This window comes from Octopus bimaculoides, chromosome 6, assembly GCF_046866305.1.
Source record: "Octopus bimaculoides isolate indiv1 chromosome 6, ASM4686630v1, whole genome shotgun sequence".
Classification (NCBI taxonomy): Eukaryota; Metazoa; Mollusca; class Cephalopoda; order Octopoda; family Octopodidae; genus Octopus; species Octopus bimaculoides.
The window spans coordinates 89,480,027-89,485,696 of NC_142933.1; positions in this window are offsets into that span (position 1 = coordinate 89,480,027).

A 5,670-nucleotide genomic window follows, 5' to 3' on the forward strand; every position below is an offset into this window, starting at 1 on the left:
TGGCCACAGTCTAATGACTGAAACAAATGAAAGATATATATATATATATATATGTATACATCATGTGTGTGTGTATACATATACATATATATATATATATATATATATATATATATATATATATATATATATATGTATACACACACACACACACACATGATGGACTTCTTTCAGTTTCCATCTATCAAATCCACTCACAAGGCCAGTATGGAGAAAGACAGTTGACTTGCCCAGGATGCCACGCAGTGGGACTGAACCAGAAGACATGTGGTTTGAAAGTGAACTTCTTAACCACATAGCCATACCTGTTTATGTAGAATCATATATGTAACAGATGATTATGTGCATCACTGCAAATATTCTATAGAGGTTTCCAATGACAGGACCGATGTAAACTTTTTTTTTTTGCAGGAAGGATGTAGTTGATTGAGAGGAGATTGAACAGTAAAGCTAGTGACAAAGTGTTTTGAACATCAAAGTAAATAAATATTAAAATAAGTATAATAAAGCATTCAGGGTGTTTTTACCTTTAGTTGTACAAAATTCAACAACCTTTGTGCTTAGAATAATGTCAACTCATTGTTATTCAGTGCATGTCTTATCTATTATGATCGACCACCATAACAAGTAATATAACTCACATTGCTACACGACATAAAAATTATTCAAAAAAGCATGATCTCTCTCACACAAACACACACACACAAACACACACACCTTTTGAGTTGCACACTTATGCACACACATACACACACATCTATTGAGATGCACACATCTGCATATATGCTTACAGATATTATATCAAATGTACACATAAAGATACATATTATATGCATGTTTTTTATTGAATTCTGAAAAGATTTATTTATTTATTTATGTTTGTTCTTCTAAGTATACATAAAGCTACAGTTATATCATTTATCTGTAATGCCTTTCGGAAAAGCATCAAAGTTACTAATTCTGTTTTGCTTCTTGTTTAATTTCTAAAAACAAAAACAAAAACAACAAAAAAACATCAAATGATTGATTTATTAATAATTGATAATTACAGGCAGCAATTTGACAGAGTCATCATTGTGTCAGATAAAATGCCTTGTGGTATTTGATTTGACTCTTTGTACCCTGGGTTTGAATCTGTCAAAGTCAACTTTGTCATTTACCTTTTTTGGGAGGGGCTTGATAAAAAAATATCAATTTCAGGTAATGGATTGACAGAACTGTAAGAATATTGAGCAGGACATCTAGTATCCTTTATTTGTTCTGGTCCTTTGCATTTTGAGTTCAAATCCTGCCATAGCCTAATTGGTTGGTTGACTCTCACTTGGCTAATGCCATCACCTGGATCTTGGCTATCTTCAGCTGCGTTCATTCTGTTGCAAGCAATGAAGCCAAATTTCCAGTTTGAGGATCCAGTCCTCTATCCTACTAACTTGTAGAAAGTGTATGGAGAGGGGTGTATGAGCCGCACACGAGTGTACGATTGGTTCAGACGTTTCCAAGATAGCTGAAAAAATGTCAATATTGACGAACGTTCTGGAAGACCCACAACCAGCAGAACTGAGAAAACATCACAGATGTGAGTGCAGCTGTGAAGGCAAATCATTGAATCACTATTCATGAGTTATCAGAAGATGTGCAGATTAGTCATAGTTCAGTTCTGTCCATTATCCCTGAAGATTTGGGTATTTTGTGCCAAAACTGCTTTCAGCTGACCAAAAAGACACTTGGGTTTCAGTTGCACAAGATCTCCCTAATTGTGTTGAAAATGATGAAAACTTTTTAAAAACTTTGCATAGGCCTCTGAGCAGGTATCGCCAAGCTTTTGGCAAAATTTGAAGTAGATTCTCTGATCAACTTTCTCTGTCATGTTCAATGCGACGATCACACATTACACAACTTCCTTCCAAGCACTGCTGTAAAACAGTGAAAATGAGCTAGAATGTTAAAATTTAGTGTGTTGGTCCTCAACCACTACTTGATAACTGGTGCTGGTGTGTTTATGTCTCTGTAACTTAGTGGTTCAGCAAAAGAAACCAATAGAATAAGTACCAGGTTCTAAAAAAAAATAAGTACTGAGGTTGATACATTCAAATAAAAATTCTTCAAGAAGGTGCTCCAGCATGGCCGCAGTCTAAGGACTGAAACAAGTAACAAATAAAAGATGTCAGATAAGAAGACTGGAGCACATAACAGAATATCGTCTAGAATAATTTTGATAATAAGTGTAGAAGTAGGCTAGTTCATTAGTGCTTTAATTACTGAATAGTATCAGTCTGTATTGTGGTAGACTAAATATAAACTTGGAAACTATTTTTCATCACACTTCCTCATTTCATGTTGATAATGAATAATATCAATCAAGATAATATCTGAGATTTACTTTTTTTCTATGTTTTGTAACAGTCACAAGCAGCATTTTGAATGGTAAGAAAGAAGAAAGGTGTGGACTGCTTTTATTCCTGATTTAGAAAAAGGAAAGGTTAAGGAAAAATTTATATATTTTTTTTTTCCAATTTCATTACCATAATTGTGATCTGCACCATTGAGATGTATCAATATATCTCTGCAAAGTTTCAAAACAAGAATAATTATATACTATGTTATTAAGAAAGTTATAAAGAAACAAAGTTGGTGAGAGTGGTAGGGTAGTATATATATATATATATATATATATATATATATATATATATATATATATATGTATGGGAGAATTCACGTAAAAACAACAGAGGAAGACAGGTGGTGTAAACAACAAATGGATGTATTAGTATAACACTCGGGAATAGAGAAAGTCTTTAACGTTTCGAGCCTACGCTCTTCAACAGAAAGGAACACAGGAAGAAATAAGGAGAGAAAAATATATGTGTAGTGGTCAGCGATCACACACACATATATACACACACACATATATATGCATACATACACACATACATATTGTTGTGTCTTGGAAGAGTCATCACACCAATAATATTTGTTTCACCACATGAATTCATAACAAGAATCCTGCAAACCAAATTACAAAAATGAAGTGCTGTGTATGTGTGTGTGTGTGTGTGTGTGTGTGTGTGTCAGTATTTACACATATGTGTGTATAAGACAAATAAAAAATATTATCTAACTTGGAAAGATGAGAGAGATGTTGACAGATATAGAAGATTTTTCCTATTTTTTTTTTCTAACTAAACTGTCCGATGAATGGGAACGTGAAACTCCGAGTAACAGTTTTTTGTTATATTTCTGCTGCATTTAAATAAAGTATATATATATATATATATATATATATATATATATATATATATATACATACACACACACACACATATATATATATATACACATAATACATACACACATGTACATACATTCATATACAAATAGGAATTCCTAAATTGTCCAAAACAAAAATATAAACACACACACACACTGAAACACTCATATTTAAAAAAAGAAAACAAACATATATCCATGAATGTATATAATAGTAAAAGTGAAAACAAATATATATACTAGAAAAATATTGACTAACTTATACACACATATATATCATCATCATCATCATGGTTTAACGCCCGCTTTCAATGCTAGCATGGGTTGGACGATTTGACTGAGGACTGGTGAAACCGGATGGCAACACCAGGCTCCAGTCTGATTTGGCAGAGTTTCTACAGCTGGATGCCCTTCCTAACGCCAACCACTCAGGGAGTGTAGTGGGTGCTTTTACGTGTCACCCGCACGAAAACGGCCACGCTCGAAATGGTGTCTTTTATGTACCACCCGCACAAGCCAGTCCAGGGGCACTGGCAACGATCTCGCTCGAAAATCCTACAGGAGCCAGTCAGGCGGTACTGGCAACGGCCACGCTCAAAATGGTGCATCTCATGTGCCACCCGCACAAGAACCAGTCCAGGGGCACTGGCAACGATCTTACTTGGCTTGCCGGGTCTTCTCACGCACAGCACATTTCCAAAGGTCTCGGTCAGTAGTCATCGCCTCGGTGAGGCCCAATGTACGAAGGTCTTGCCTCACCACCTCAGCCCAGGTCTTCCTGGGCCTACCTCTTCCAGGGGTTCCCTCAACTGTTAGGGTGTGGCACTTTTTCACGCAGCTATCCTCCTCCATTCTCACCACATGTCCATACCAGCGCAATCGTCTCTCTTGCACGCCACAACTGATGCTTCTAATGTTCAGCTTTTCTCTCAAGATACTTACACTCTGACGGGTATATATATATATATTAATGTATTGAATTTCGGTACATATAGCATATATCAACTTTCCCCATTCTCCACTTTTTTTTTTCCAAAAGAACTCCCCCACCATCCTCAAAAAGCCAAAGTAAATATCCCAGAGGAAGAATGAAACACACCTGCTTGGGTGTGACTAACAGCCATCTGCTGATAAAGAGACAATAACAGAATGAATTCATTTCTAAACAGCTGCTGCTTGACCAAGTTTCACTGAAGGGAAGATTACCAAAAGCAAGATAAAATTAAAAGAGACCATACTGTAAACTAAGAGAAAAATGAACGTAAATGTCCTCAATTTACAAACTTTTCTTTGCCTTCAGCTAATCTGTGTATGTTTACTTGTGTACATGCATGCAGCTCATTTAAAAGGTTGCAATGTGTGTATATTCTTCTATCTAAGAAGACGTATAAATATACAGGCTTCTGTTCACACGTGTTCTAGTTTCATTCTCATGAATTGCATTGATGGAAGCCTTTTTGTATATAAGAATGAAGAATGCACGCATATCTTTGTATTAAGAAAGTGTTTGTTTAACTTTCAGACTTAATTCTCTTTAAAGAGGTTGTTTTATATATATATTGTTATATATACACATATATGATGATGATGATGATATATGCATATCTATCTATCTATCTATCTATCTATCTATCTATCTATCTATCTATCTATCTATCTATAGTTTTTAAACTATCACTTATCTTTTATCTTTTACTTGTTTCAGTCACTGAACTGCAGCCATGCTGGGGCACTGGCTTGAAGGATTTAGTTGAATAAGTTGCCTTCAGCAGCTATTTTTTAAAGCCTAGTACTTATGCTGTTGGAGTCTTTTGCCAAATCAGTAAGTTACAGGGATGTTAACGAACCAACAGTACTTGTCAAACAGCAGTGGAGTCAAACATAAAACAAACATACAGACACACAACACACACACACACACACACACACACACACACACACACACACACACACAAGCTTCTTTCAGTTACAGAGTATGAAACCACTCTCAAGGTTTTGGTCAACCTGGAGCTATTGTAGAAGACACTTGCCTAAGGTGCCACAGTGAGACTGGGAGCAAGAAGATATATTTGAAAAGCAAGCTTCTCAACCACACAGCCATACCTGCTAAACATTTTCATATTATATTTGTGTACCCAAATACAAACAATATTACCAAGATATTATTACTGAGATGTTACTGCATAAAAGATGCAATAATAGTCTCACATAGGCCGACAGTCAAGCGTAATTTCATAAGTAATACAAGCACAGGAGTAGTTAACAGTAAGAGCACTGAAAAAAAAAAAGTCTTTCAACTGTCTGGAAGACTTATTAAAGAAAACTGAAAGCTTCTGTTACTTGAGTGATCAGATCAGCAGTAGAGGTAGGTGTTACAAAAGCATAGTACCCAGAATAAGGATG